Source organism: Tiliqua scincoides, chromosome 2 (assembly GCF_035046505.1).
Source record: "Tiliqua scincoides isolate rTilSci1 chromosome 2, rTilSci1.hap2, whole genome shotgun sequence".
In the NCBI taxonomy this organism is placed as follows: Eukaryota; Metazoa; Chordata; class Lepidosauria; order Squamata; family Scincidae; genus Tiliqua; species Tiliqua scincoides.
In genome coordinates, this window is record NC_089822.1 from 125112433 (window position 1) to 125125477 (window position 13045).

At 42.8% G+C, this 13045-nt stretch overlaps 1 protein-coding gene across 9 annotated transcripts in view; it reads right to left on the reverse strand.

Moving 5' to 3' along the window:
- The window catches only part of R3HDM2 (R3H domain containing 2), a 161127-nt gene that overhangs the window by 82372 nt on the left and 65710 nt on the right, over positions 1-13045 (reverse strand). Inside the window, exons 2-3 of one of the 9 annotated variants that reach the window (XM_066614310.1) lie at positions 11376-11495; positions 8440-8490 (exon numbers count right to left, since the gene is read on the reverse strand). The exons of 4 other annotated variants lie outside the window; for them this stretch is intronic. The gene's annotated coding sequence lies outside the window, so the exon portion shown is untranslated. Of the gene's footprint in view, positions 1-4814; positions 4833-5302; positions 5328-8439; positions 8517-11375; positions 11496-13045 lie in introns of those variants that run through there. 4 more of the 9 variants (XM_066614309.1, XM_066614312.1, XM_066614314.1 and 1 more) reach the window with 4 other exon arrangements.

Sequence of the window (13045 nt, forward strand, 5' to 3'; positions counted from 1 at the left end):
TTAAAACAGAAAGCGAGAAGGGGCACCAAAAGTCAAACCGATTTCATTCTCTAGAAGGCAGCTTCCTGGATTGCTAGCTGTAGCATGAAGCACTCAGCTGGGGACTACAGCGATTTTACAGTGCAATGGCAATATTGCCAACACACACTGGAGCAGTTCCACCGAAGTCTAGCCATGATGATGCACTTTGCTGATTCCATGATGGTCCAGACATTGACTGGTGAAAAAAGTGCCATCATCTGGTAGCAGACAATTGGTGACAGCACCTGGCGACCTCACAGAGAATGCAAACTCTGTTATGCTGTCAGGGTACAGGGACAATGCTCAGAGGACAATACTTACAAAAAATGCATGGGTTTTTGTTTGGAATGCACCATCAATGTGTATCATTTAAGCTTCTAATTTGGCACTGGAGAGGAAGTTCAGTTCATCGTTGTGTACTGAGTCAGCATGCCCAATACCTTCAAAACCCTCCATCTGGAAGTGCCTGGGGAGAGTGTGACTAAGCCAGCATCCAACAGGTCTTATCCTACCTTACAAGTGTTAATGAAATAAGACTCTTCCTGTATGTTATGTAGCTAAACAGCAGAATGGTTGTCTCTCATACTCCAACCACTCATAAAAAAATTAAAAATGCTTAAAATTAAGGCTACCCTATTAAGGTAGCCGGTTGAATGAGCTAACTTGTCATCCTACACTGATAATGCAGGGATAATATCAAGCCTTCAGATGCTTAAATTGGTTGCAGGTGTTAACACAATGCCTAGCTTTATAAAATGACATTTAAAAACAAAGACCTTGAAATGTACTCTATTCTTAAAAAGATTCCAGATCAAACCAATCAGGGAATAAACTTCAAAGCAACCACTTCCTTCTATGCATAAGTATAACCAAGACTTATATCCCTGCACGAAATATCAGTCGTATAAAATTATTAGTATAAGTATGAATCACGAAGCATATTAAAAAAACCCAAATTCACTCAGGAAATTCAACAGCTAGACTCCTTCATAGCAGTAAGAGTCAGTATATTTTTAAAAGATGAATTAATGACAAGAAATTCCAGAGAACAAATCTGGTATGCCACACATCATACCAATGACTTGACAATGGATTCTGTATTATTATCTCCAATCTCAGTGGGTGGAAATAGGAAATATTTGGCTTTATAGTCTCTCTCTAGATCACAGATTTTGGGGTCAAAGAACAAGGCGCCCCACTTGTAAGCTTCTAGGAAGCATGTCGCTGCTTAACTACCTTTGGCTAAAGTAAGGATTTTTTTATGCTGACCACCATCTAGCTTTAATGAGCTGTGCAGTTACAATGCGGTTTTAAGACCAAATAGTACATTTTTTAAATCTCACCAGCCATGTACTTTGACCTGCTAAGGTTTCTATTCCCTTGCACCCACTACCTGACTTTGCACCCCAGAAAAGAAACAGAACAGGTAGTATAGTGACCCTCTCGCAGATTACCACTGGCATTTAGCTTTGTGGGTCAAACTGTGAAGACTTGACTTAAAACATCATGTTCCACTACACAGTGGAAGTGATGTCACCATGAAATCTAAGACTCAACCTTGCATAAAATAAAGAAGACATCAAATGAAGAGGAAGAAAAAAGAGGAGATAATACTGTTTCCATACACTAATAGTTGGAAATGCAATATCTGGAAAAGCAAGCAAAAGGAGCACTTCTGAAGTACTCCCCTTATATCCAATCCCAGTAACTGCCTACAGTAGCATAGTGCAAATAAAGTAAAAATCTCATAAATCATCTACATAAATTAACAAACTTGTGAACAAAGGTTACTGCACGAGGTATCATTCAGGGAGGATAGTTAAAAGGAAAGCAACTCTGAACAATTATGAAATGTAGATTGATGTACAGTAGTATATAGGTTTTGCACTCACCCTCAATTGGGGAAGGGGATTCAAAAAAGATCTGGAGTTCAGGAAAGTTTGTCATCATCATGGCTGCTTTAACCAACACCTTTCATTAGCACTGATCATTAGGCAGAACCTAAGAATTCCTTCCATGTCAGGATTGGAGGGCTATGCAATTCATCCTACAGACTTGCAGAATAGTCTGTGAGTTGACACTTTTCTTTAGGCAAGACACAACATATGTATAGATTTCTTTAGCACAGTTTATTTGAAGGACCAGGTCTTGCATAAATTTTAGACACTCACCTTATACAGAGTCAGACCACTGATCAATCTAGCTAAGTACGGTCTACATCCACACTGATTAGTAGTGGCTCTCCATTCCCAACCTTACCTAAAGATGTTAAGGATTGAACCTAGAACCTTCTGCATGCAAAGTTGATGCTCTGCCACTTAGCTATAAGCTCCTCCCTTCATTGCATGAAACATGACCAACATCAGCCACCACTGCTAGAAAGGGAAATTCCATGTTCAGCAGGACAGTACGCTGCCTGTGTACTGAAGACAAATAGGAGAGTGGTCTCTCTCTACCAACTTGGCTTGTGAATTTCTGTGGGGCACTTGGATTAGCTACCTGTAGGGGAAAAGAGTGCCAGAATAGAGGGACCTCTGGTTTGACCCAGCATGACAGTTCTTATTCATCTCCCACCGTGAACTGCAACATCTGACTTGGTAAATCTTCAGATCCAAATGCAACAAGAAACAACAAGCTTGACGACACTCATCTCTTCTCTTACACACAGAATGGATTCACCAGAAAAGAGGGTGCAGAACCACACAGGAACATATCTTGCTTTAAGTATTTTAAAACACAAGCAGTTTGCTGCTTTTTCAGTTTCTATAAAGAAAAAAGATCTCTGAGTCTCAAACTCGATTAGTGTACATCACACACACACACACACACACACACACACACAAAATCAGACATACTATCTTGTTATCAAAACTGTATGTTCCCCTGCCCCCATCAGAAGTTATACAAGGGAAAAACTGGATGTTTCTTTTTTATGCTCTTTGGTTATTTTGTAGGGTTTCCCAAGGATAATAAATGGCATCATTGTTTTTTCCTTCATTCTCCCCCCCCCCCCCATTTCCATGCTCCTCCCACTTGGGGAGATGCACCAAAACAAAGCGGGGGCTTTCCCCTTGGATGACGTAAAATCCTACGTAGAGAATCCCTTTCAATCTAGCCATTAGGCACAAGCAGTCATTATTAAATTACATGCAACAAGGACTGAGATTTAGCTTTAAGTATGCATTCTCCCAAATTTCACAGCTGCAGACAAGGTCACTGAGGAGAAATGAACAGGGATGGGAGGAGTTGCGTGTGTGTGTTTGAAAGCATATATTTACCAGTTTCACATCAGCTACTGTTTCCCTGCTGAAGGCTGCTAACTGCACCCACATGCAGACGGGAACTTCAGTGACGTCAGAACGGTCTCCTGGCAACTATTAAGGGGGCCGTCCACCATGGGGATTTCCTGAAAACCTAGCAGGCAAGTTACCCATCTCCTCCATAATGTCAAGATGTGCAACACTGTGTTAGAATTTCTTTTAAAAACCTTCCTTGCAGAGGCACTACTGATCCTTGACACAATTCTCTGTGTCCAGCAGCCTTATTCCTTCAGATAACAGAGTTGGGAGGGAGAGAGTTCTGGGGGCTATCAGTTGCTTGCAAATACAGGGCCAGCTGTTTGTTTCCGGAATGGAAAAAAATTATGTCCAACCATAAAAATAGCTCTTAACTCTTTCCTACTCAAAGTCTGTGTGCTATGCAGAACAAAATTCAAATGAGGAAAAACAAATCTCGTAACTTCTCCTTCGCAAGATTGTTATCATAAAGGTGACAAATAGATCAGGTCCAACTTTCCATTCACTTCTGCTGGCCACTCAATAGATGAGATCCCAAGATGCAAATAGAAAGAAAGCCAAAAACTGTATTAGGGAAACAAGAGACTGAACCTTTACTGAACAAGCAAGAAAAAATAAAAATAAAAAATAAAAAGGGTGCACACAAACTCTTAGAAGTTACCTGTCAAGATCCAAACCCTCAACGCCCTGACTTCTCTTCTGGTTTAAAATAGTTTAGCCATTTTAAAAGCACCACAATTTACTTTGAATGTCCTGGGCATGGCCACATACATCACATTACACGTCAATAAAGCAGACACAAAAGCCTGGCATACTGAAGGCAAGAAGCCTCTTCTGAGCTGAGCTACTCACTGCATTCAAGGTGCCATCTACTGCAAGCGGGGGCTGACAGAGAGAGGAGGGAAGGAGAAGCGACAGCAAATTCAGCCCTCCTCCCCCCTTGCTGAATATCGGTTTCATAAGCACAAGGACAAAACGGAGGAGAACACCCACTTGCTGAAGCAATTATTATTCAGTAGAGCCAATAATTTTTTTTAAAAACCATGACAAAGTCACCTAATAGAGGAAGCTCTCAGTTCTGTACCCTTTCCCACCCCAAACTCACAAATTAGCCCAGTTCTGATTTTGCTTTTAATAAAAAGACTAGGAAAACATATGCCACACACATACTCCTTGGAGAATAATGATAACATTATATTAGTTCAGCTAAAGAGATTCAAGATTTAATCCTTAATTGGAAAAGTGGAGAGAAGAGACAAGCAGCCCTAAACCAGGTTTAAGGGAATCCCTTCAACGTAGCCCAACCCAGCATAAAAACCACCCTGACCATCCAGGCATGCAGGGAAGGAAACCAAAAGAGCATCAGCTTAACCCAATTGCGTTCAATGGGATATAGCCAACTAGACGGCTGAGCAGCTGATCAAACACAACATCCTTTTCTTAGATCTAAAAATAAACAGAAACCCCCACCTCCAGCCCACCCTCAAAAAATCCTACCCTGTAGGGCTTTGCCAATGAGGCCAGTGGGAAGATGTTTGACTTCCCATCTTCAATGCCAAGCAGGAGTTAAAATGAATGCAAAATCCTGTCAGCACAAGTCCAGCAGGGAGAGCTCCTTAATGACACCAATGAGCAGAGCATGTTTATGGGGGATTCCCTTCTCCCTCTAGGTGGATGCACAGCACATCACAGGGGGAAAAAACTGATGACACGAGAGCCACAGAGACCCTGCAAGCCTGAAAGAGGAGATGGTACAGAGAAGGGATAGGATGAGAGACTGCTGTTCCATTCAGAATAAAAGCAATACTAGAAAAACCTTATCAAAAGATGCAGGTGCTGCTCCCCCCCCCAATTGACAAATCATAACAGCCAAAAATTATAAGGCTAGTTTCACAGCAAACCAACAGTAGATTTCTCTTGCTCGCTCTCTTCTCACCCTCCCCCCATACCAAAATAATCAGACCTCAATCTAAAAATAAACTCACCCCTGGTGGAAACTGCACTCTGAGTAGGTCATCTATTTCCCTTTCTCAACAGAGACCTCATTGCATGAGCAGTTACCAGAGGAATTTCACCAGGATACCTTCCTTCTTGGAATCCTCTGTTTATCTTCCACCCCCATGCTTGCCCGCGCCACAGCCCCCAGTCCCAAATTAAATGTGAGTGCTCCTTGCCACTGCTATAGCAAGCTAATTGCTCTGACAAGCTGCTCAGAAGGAAGTAGACCCCAGCTGTTTGAAGGGAAGGCATAGAGAGCTCTGCCAATAGCCACTTCCACACACCCCCCTCTCTCATTCAAAAGACTTGAGCAGAACTGCCTCCGCAAAGCTTAGGAAAGGCATTTAAAGGTACAGTGTCTCCCTTTTCATCACCAGGCATGACAATATGGGAAGATAATCCAAATCAAACAAGGAACATTTTTTTCTGCAAGCCAGTTGTACTCAATGTTATCAGTGCCACCTTGACCATTTTATAATTCAGACACACATGAGTCAGCTGTTACACCCACCTGGTGTTCACATTCAATCAAGAGCTTGTTGTTTTGCCACTTGATAACATCATCCTTCCTTTATCACAGGGTGCTTCTCTAACACCAAATGCAATGATCACAATCAAATCATCTACCCAACCATGTAGATTTCTTTTAACGAACAGCCTGCTCACAGACGCTCAGTAGGGTGCCTGCTGCATTGGTTCCAAAGAAACAGATTTTTTAAAAAGTATATCTTTTATAATATGTAAACCAACTCAGGTTTGTGTAGTGATATGCTTCACAGAACAGCACATCACATTGCTGGCTGAAGGGTCATGTGACACACAAAGGCTTGCATACATTTATAAAATTTTGCACTAACACATGTAATACAAATTTTTGATTCCCGAGACTCCACACAATTCCTGGGACTAATACTTTTAGTGCACCTCCAGAAGGTCCCAATGTTCACAAGGCAGAAATTTATGATATAATTACATCATTCTCTTTCTTTGCTTCTTTGTCAAGTGCATCTACTCAGACAAATCAACTCCACTGAAAAAATGTCTCCCTTTTACCTCCCAAAGCCTTCCCTCCAAATGCCTTTTAAAGACATAAAAATGTCACTTCTGGACAAGCATGGCCTCTGCTGGGTTCAGAAGATACTCCAGAGGTGAAAGGAGCTCAGTGCTCCTTGCCTCCAGAGGGGAGAGGCATCCCCTTGTTTCCGCAGTCTTACTTAAGGGGGGGGGGGTTCCAGAACAGAACCTCTACAGATACAGGGGCAAATCTGTATCAGTGTTTCTCAAACTGTGGGACCCATTAAGTCCACCCATTAGGTGGACCCATTCATTTCAATGTGTATTTTATTTTTAATATATTAGACTTGATGCATTTGGGGAAATGTTACACATCTGTACTTTTAACAGACTACTATGCATATGCTTTTAACTATGATAGCCAATGAGGCTTACTCCCAGGTAAGTGTGTATTGAATTGCAGAGCCTTTGGAATGTTTGGGGAATATTTTTTAAACAGATCAGCAACTGCTTGGGAGAGTTAGCTTAGGAGGATTCTTCTTTATTTTAAGTATTTACACTTCTACTTATTGTAAACTTTTAATTTACTTACCTACCTAATTAATTAATTAGATTTGATTGTCATATGTCATAAAAAATTTTCCTGCTTGATAATGTCACTTCCAGACATGACATCACTTCCGGGTTAAAGGCATCACTTCAAGTGGGTCCAAAAAGATTGTCATTCTAAAAAGTGGGTTCCAGTACTAAAAAGTTTGAGAACCACTGGCATACATTTTATTTATTTCTTCATATTTAAAGCACAAATCTGAAGTTTTGTTTGGTTTTCTTGGCAAAGAATTCTAGCACAGAACAATTGGGGGGAGGTTGGTTCATGATTCATATTCTGCCCAAGACCCACTGTATTCACCTGGCCACCATCATGGTAGAAATTTTAGTGTCTCGCAACCTCGAAAATGCTTCCTCCTGCCATTGCCACATATACAGAACAGGATAATTATATTTAATAAAACAATGTGTCCAACATTTCACAGGAATTCTGTGCTGAAAGCCAGTAAAGTTTTGTTAAGGGAAATTAACTTGCACTCAGCTACAGCTCCAAGTTAAGTATTTACCTAATTTTATGAATGGGTTTTATATGAATAAAGGCAAACAGTATACCTGTAAGGTTTCATTGAAAGCAACTTTTCCTATAGCAGGGAGTCTGTAAATTGTTCTAGAGAATTCTGGGATTTTTGTATGAGTCTTCAACAAGATGTTTAGAAATGGCAGTGCAAATTTTCTGAAAGGGCTTGCCCAACAAAGTTGGTTTTTCATGGCAGTGAAGAGTACACCCTTTTCAGCTCATGTGAACTAAGCACGCACACCAGAACAGTGGCTTTCAAGTTGTCACAAGCTAGTGCCCACTTCAAACTCCTACCTGAAACATGGGTTCCTAGAAGGATGTGGGGCCAGGGGCAACTCACAGGGTCCTTGCTGCTGTGGTGCAGCTGGAAGGTGCTGCTGTTCTGTCCTGTTGCTGCCTTCTCTTGTTGTCTCTGCTTTTTTGTGAGGGGGAGGTGGGTTTGGTGGCCTGCTACCTGAAGGCTAGCTGGCACATGGAAAGGAGCAAAATAAGTCCCTGCCTCCCAGTGTGCTCTTCAGCTCATTTCTCCAATTGCCAGGCACGGATGAGTCAGAGTTCTTAAAAGGGTAAATCTAAAATGGAAACATTGGCTTGGGAAAAAAAGAAAATGACTCCAAGCATGGAGCCCAGGGTGGTTGCCCCAGTTGCCCTACGCAAGGGATGGGCTGCATGGATTCCAACTTCATGAGACCAACAGGTGAACAAAGTGGCCATGATTCATCCTTCTCCCCCCACCAAATGTAATGGCAGCCAATCAGTGTGCTGCTACAGTGTTGTTCTGCTCCTTCTCTCCTTTCAAGTCAATTGTAAGAAAAGAAGGGAAGAGAATAGAATGGCAACAGCATGCACTCAATAGAGAAAGTGAGAAGAGAGAACAAGGAAATTAGGCAAGGCAGAAAGCAGGAGGAGTGCTGTGACGGGGGACACAAGTCAGGTGGATGGATGTAAGACAGAGGGCTCACTGAAGTCTTCACTGGGTCTTACCTCATGCAGAAGGTCTAATCCCGACTGTTGTTCAACTCTGTTGCTCTGAACCTGAGGACAAAACAAAAGCAGCAGAACTGCTGCAACCCACCTGAGATCAAGACATGACCCATTTCTGGGCTCCAACCCATTTGACTAAGACCTCTGCCCTAGAACATGCATTACTCCCCACCCCAGTACCTTTGCAATGCACAGAGGTTGTGGACAACTGTATAGGAGTTACTCCTATGACAAGTTGATGTGCAAGGGATTCCATTGAGAGCAGAAGGTTTGAAACTCCCTGCCCTCCAGCAAGTGCAGACACATGAGCATATACTCCCAGAAACTGATAAAGAGCAGGAATAGTCCTTCCTGTCTGATTTGCAAGTACAGGTCCAGCCTATTTATACATGGATTTTTTGTGCTGATCCCTGGAGAAGGGGAAAATGCATCCCTTTAAAATCAGTTTTAAAAACTGAACAGTCCTTTAACAACAGCCTCCTTAATGAGAGAGAGAGAAGGCAGCAGGCTAACAATCCATCAATCCTTCAGACCCCTCCCTTCCCCCAACACCTGAAAGAAAGGTGATCATTTTGCATTGGTAAAGGGAGGGGCTTGAGTGAAGTGCTGATGGATTGTCTTCTTAATGACTCTTATCTTAGAGTCAAAAGGTCAGCAAGGCTGTTTTTCAATCACTGGAGTAAAGAAACTTTGTTTTTTAAATTGATTTGCTATACTGCGTTTTTTTTTATCCACCTGAGTGCTTGGAACGGAACCCACGTGAATAATTAGTCTCAACCTGTACTGTATTTCTGAACAATGCAGACAAAAATCCAAATACATCTACATTTCATCATGAACTAAAATGTAAGGCACACTATACCAAGGTACAGGATGCTGGTACACATCTCCATGTGAATGATTGTACCCAAGTTCATTTTTATAGATTTTAATATTTCACATGTTTACAGATTAACAATTCATGTACATACATTCATAAACCTTTATTGGCATTAATAACAATATAACAGCAATAGCCAACACAGTAGCCACATTACCAAGAAGAAGAAAAAAAGAAAAGAAAAAAAAGGGAAAAACCACAACAAGGGATTGGTAAGGTAAAGGGAGGAAAACAAGAGGGGGATATAAGATCAGGGTGGAGATTTTAACTTAGAAACTGCAAAAAGAAATTCTGCTACTGCAGTTGTAACATCCGCCGAGTTGTCACTCAAAAGGGCATGTAAGGGATCGATAAAAATACCGGAGAGAGAAGACAGCAGAGGTTTCAGATGTTGGTCTCGGAGAGATTGGTGGGCCGGGCAACAAAATAATTATGTACCACTGTATCCGGTTCAAGAGAACAAAAGGGACATAATATGCGGTCACGCGGAATGTTAAGGAATCTGCCAAAGTGAACAGCAGATGGAAAGATATTAAATCTCGCAAGCATAAACACTCTCCTCTTGCTAGGGTTAATTAACGTATTGAAGTAGTTGAGCAGGTGCCCAAGTGAAGGGAGAAGGCCAAAAAACCAAGGAGAACAAGTGGGGTTGAGATTGGAAGAGAGTTGGTGAAATTCAGACTCCCAAAGTTTGGATTTGATAATTGAATGGGCCCTATGAAGATTAATGTCTGCAAGGGATTCAGGGGACAAGTCTAATGATAGAAGTTTAGAATCAATAAGTTTAAACCACTTAGAAAGATAAGAGTCTTTTAATAAATCTTGCAAAAGGGACTAAGAATGTGAACTTAAATGCAGGCGGAGCCAGAACTTGAAAGTAAGGGACCACGCGATGGTAGAGGGAAGGTGGATCCCTAGTTCAAGCATGAGGGTAGATAATCTAATTATATTGGGGAACCCCCAGGATTCGTCTAAGGAAGGAGGCTGCCACTCGATCAACAATTCATGTATATAGGTTGTATTCACTCTGAATAAAACATTGGAATAAACTGCTATGTTGCTATATTAATCTGCTATGCACAGGTTAACCATAATTGTACATGGGTAGTATGATAGGAGATTATGTTAAAGAGCCTTTGTCCATACCTGGCCCACAGAATCATGTCCTGGCCTGATACCAGCATATTCAGGAGTTGTGCCAGTACTAGGATACTAGTGCCATACTAGGACATCCAGTTGGGGAATTTTCAGAACAGATGAGGGAGTTGATGTATTCATTTCTAAGGTGCTCTGGCTGGGTGTGAGTGTTGATGTTGACCACAAAACAATGATCTTTTCAGGCATTCCAAAATCTGCCCAAAATCCTGAACTGGCTGTGGGAGTGGATCAGGATGTCATCTAGTTAGGAGGTGCTACCCACTAAGTGATGGAAATTTCAACTTTCCACAAGCAACCTGAAGACCATTCTGGGGGCAGAGGACAGGCTGAACAGCAGGGCCCAATATTGGAAACAGCAAACTATGTATATGAATCTAAGGAACCTCCTATAGGAGGACCTGATGGGAATACAGATGTTGGCCTCTAGCAGCTCTATTGATGTTAGTAATTATTTTGCCTGAGCATCATTAGGATTGATCACAGAGCCCCCACCTGAGTCACTGTCTCTTCATCCTGCAGTTGGAGCCACTTCAGGTTCCAAATTGCTCTGGCATTCTCATTTTCCTTTGGTACAATGAAAAGTGAGAACAGACCCCAAGGCCAATCTAATCATGGGGGAGAAGGCAGCGGGTCTTCCCCAGGAGGAGATGTTTGATGTTGCAGCTTGGCTTGTATGAGTTCATGAACCTGACCCTGGGGGTCATCGAGAGGTATACCCCACTCTCACATTCTCAAGGATTCATTGGTCAGATGCAAACTTTTCCTACTTGCCAGCTCAGAGTTGGAGGAGACCCCCTATGCACACAGGCAGCGTGCTTGTGGTGTTATGCTGACTATTAATGCTACACTCCTCCCATGAAGGAGAGATACTGGGATCACAGCTTGTAGGGAGACTCACTTGGCTGCAACTTGGCCTTGAAGTCATCTTATCACCTGGGTCCAGGGCCACCTTTGGGAATCCGAAAGGAACAGACTACGAAGAGGGTCACTCACCAGCTCCAGAATCGGGGATCTGGCCCTGCAAAGGGAGGAACAACGGGAGTAGGTGAGCATCCCCTGGCCCCACTGAAGGGAGGAACAATGGGAGTGTTGGTTGCGTTTGCAGCAGGCATTGCAACCCATCCCTTCTCCTTTCCAGCCCTGAAGTGGCCAGGAGGCCATTTCCCAAAGGGAAAAGCAATTAAAGCCTACCTTTATTAACGTTTTTATTTGTTTCTCTGGTGCTTGCTCTAGTTGCAAAGCAGTAAGCTTTGAGGTCTCCTGCATAGTGATGGTGGTGGGAATCAGCTTGAAGCCTGTGAGATACCATAGCCTCAACAGCCTTCCACACCAGAGGTGGGGGGAAGGGTCAGATGAAGAAGGGCTATACTCTGCTTCGAGCCTGCTTCCCCACCCTCATGATTAATTGGCTTTGGGGTCTGTTCTCACTTCGTCACTGTCCAGAAGGAGAATGGAAATGTCGGAGTGTTAGAGTTACTTAGGGCTGTTCCATGAAAGAAACCCCTGAAACTAGTCAAAACAGCTCCTCTTCCATGTCTCTATAAGGAGCTAACAAAATTAAATGAAGTTAAACACCTGCAAGTAAGGCAGTTTAGCAGGAGTTGAGCAAAGACCCTGATGTCAACTAGTCAGGCAAGGTCAGCATGGGGAATCAAGAGAGAGCCCCAGTTCTTCAGATTGTGTGACTTTGCCAGCCACCAAAGGGAGGAGATTCCTACAAGACTGAGCCACTCTGGAGCCACAGGATGATGCCTTTTCTAAAATGCCTCTGAACAATTTAGGTCAGCAGACTGGATGCATTTTCAACCTGCAGACAGGTAATGTTTGTTTGGTTTTTTTAAATACAGCATCTGTGCACTTGAGGATCTTTTTAGTGGTCAAACTCCTCAGAGACAGTGAAATGCAAGTCTGCTGTCTTGATAAATTTGGATGAGGAACTGGGCCACACCTCATGTACCACCTGCCTGTTCTTTCCCTTTCACATCTGAGTGCTACTTATTTAAACATAGCAGGTACACACAATGGAAACTAGGTCAGCGACAGGAGAGATGTGAAAATATGCAATGGGATAGTCTGCGCCTGCCTTAAAATTTAAACAAAATAATGGTACAGTAGGTGCAAAAATTTCTGACTAGCAAAACCCTGAGCCACTACCTATTCACTCCATTACAACATAGGGTTATCTGCTATTGGTCTGGAAGAACTGCCTGTCCCTATAAATGCTCCAAAGCCATGAAAGCTGTATCATACTGACTCAGATTAGTAGTCTATCTAGCTTAGTGTCGAATCCATCAGTTCTCAAACTCTCAGGGAGAGTTTGAGCCGCAGTAAGTGTGTGCAGAGGTGGGGAAAGGCAGTGACATGACCCGCTGGATTGCGCCACTGTGGAGGGGTACAAGGGCTTGCTGCCACTTACCAAAGCCTACAGCAGCCTCCCAGGGGTGCAGACAGCCCCCGTGCTCCGCACGCTGCGGAAACTCTCAAAATTGTTTTCACAACCACTTCCAGCTTTGCATTCACTCCCCACATGCCCGGGAGGCTGCTACAGATTCTGGTAAGTGGCAGTAA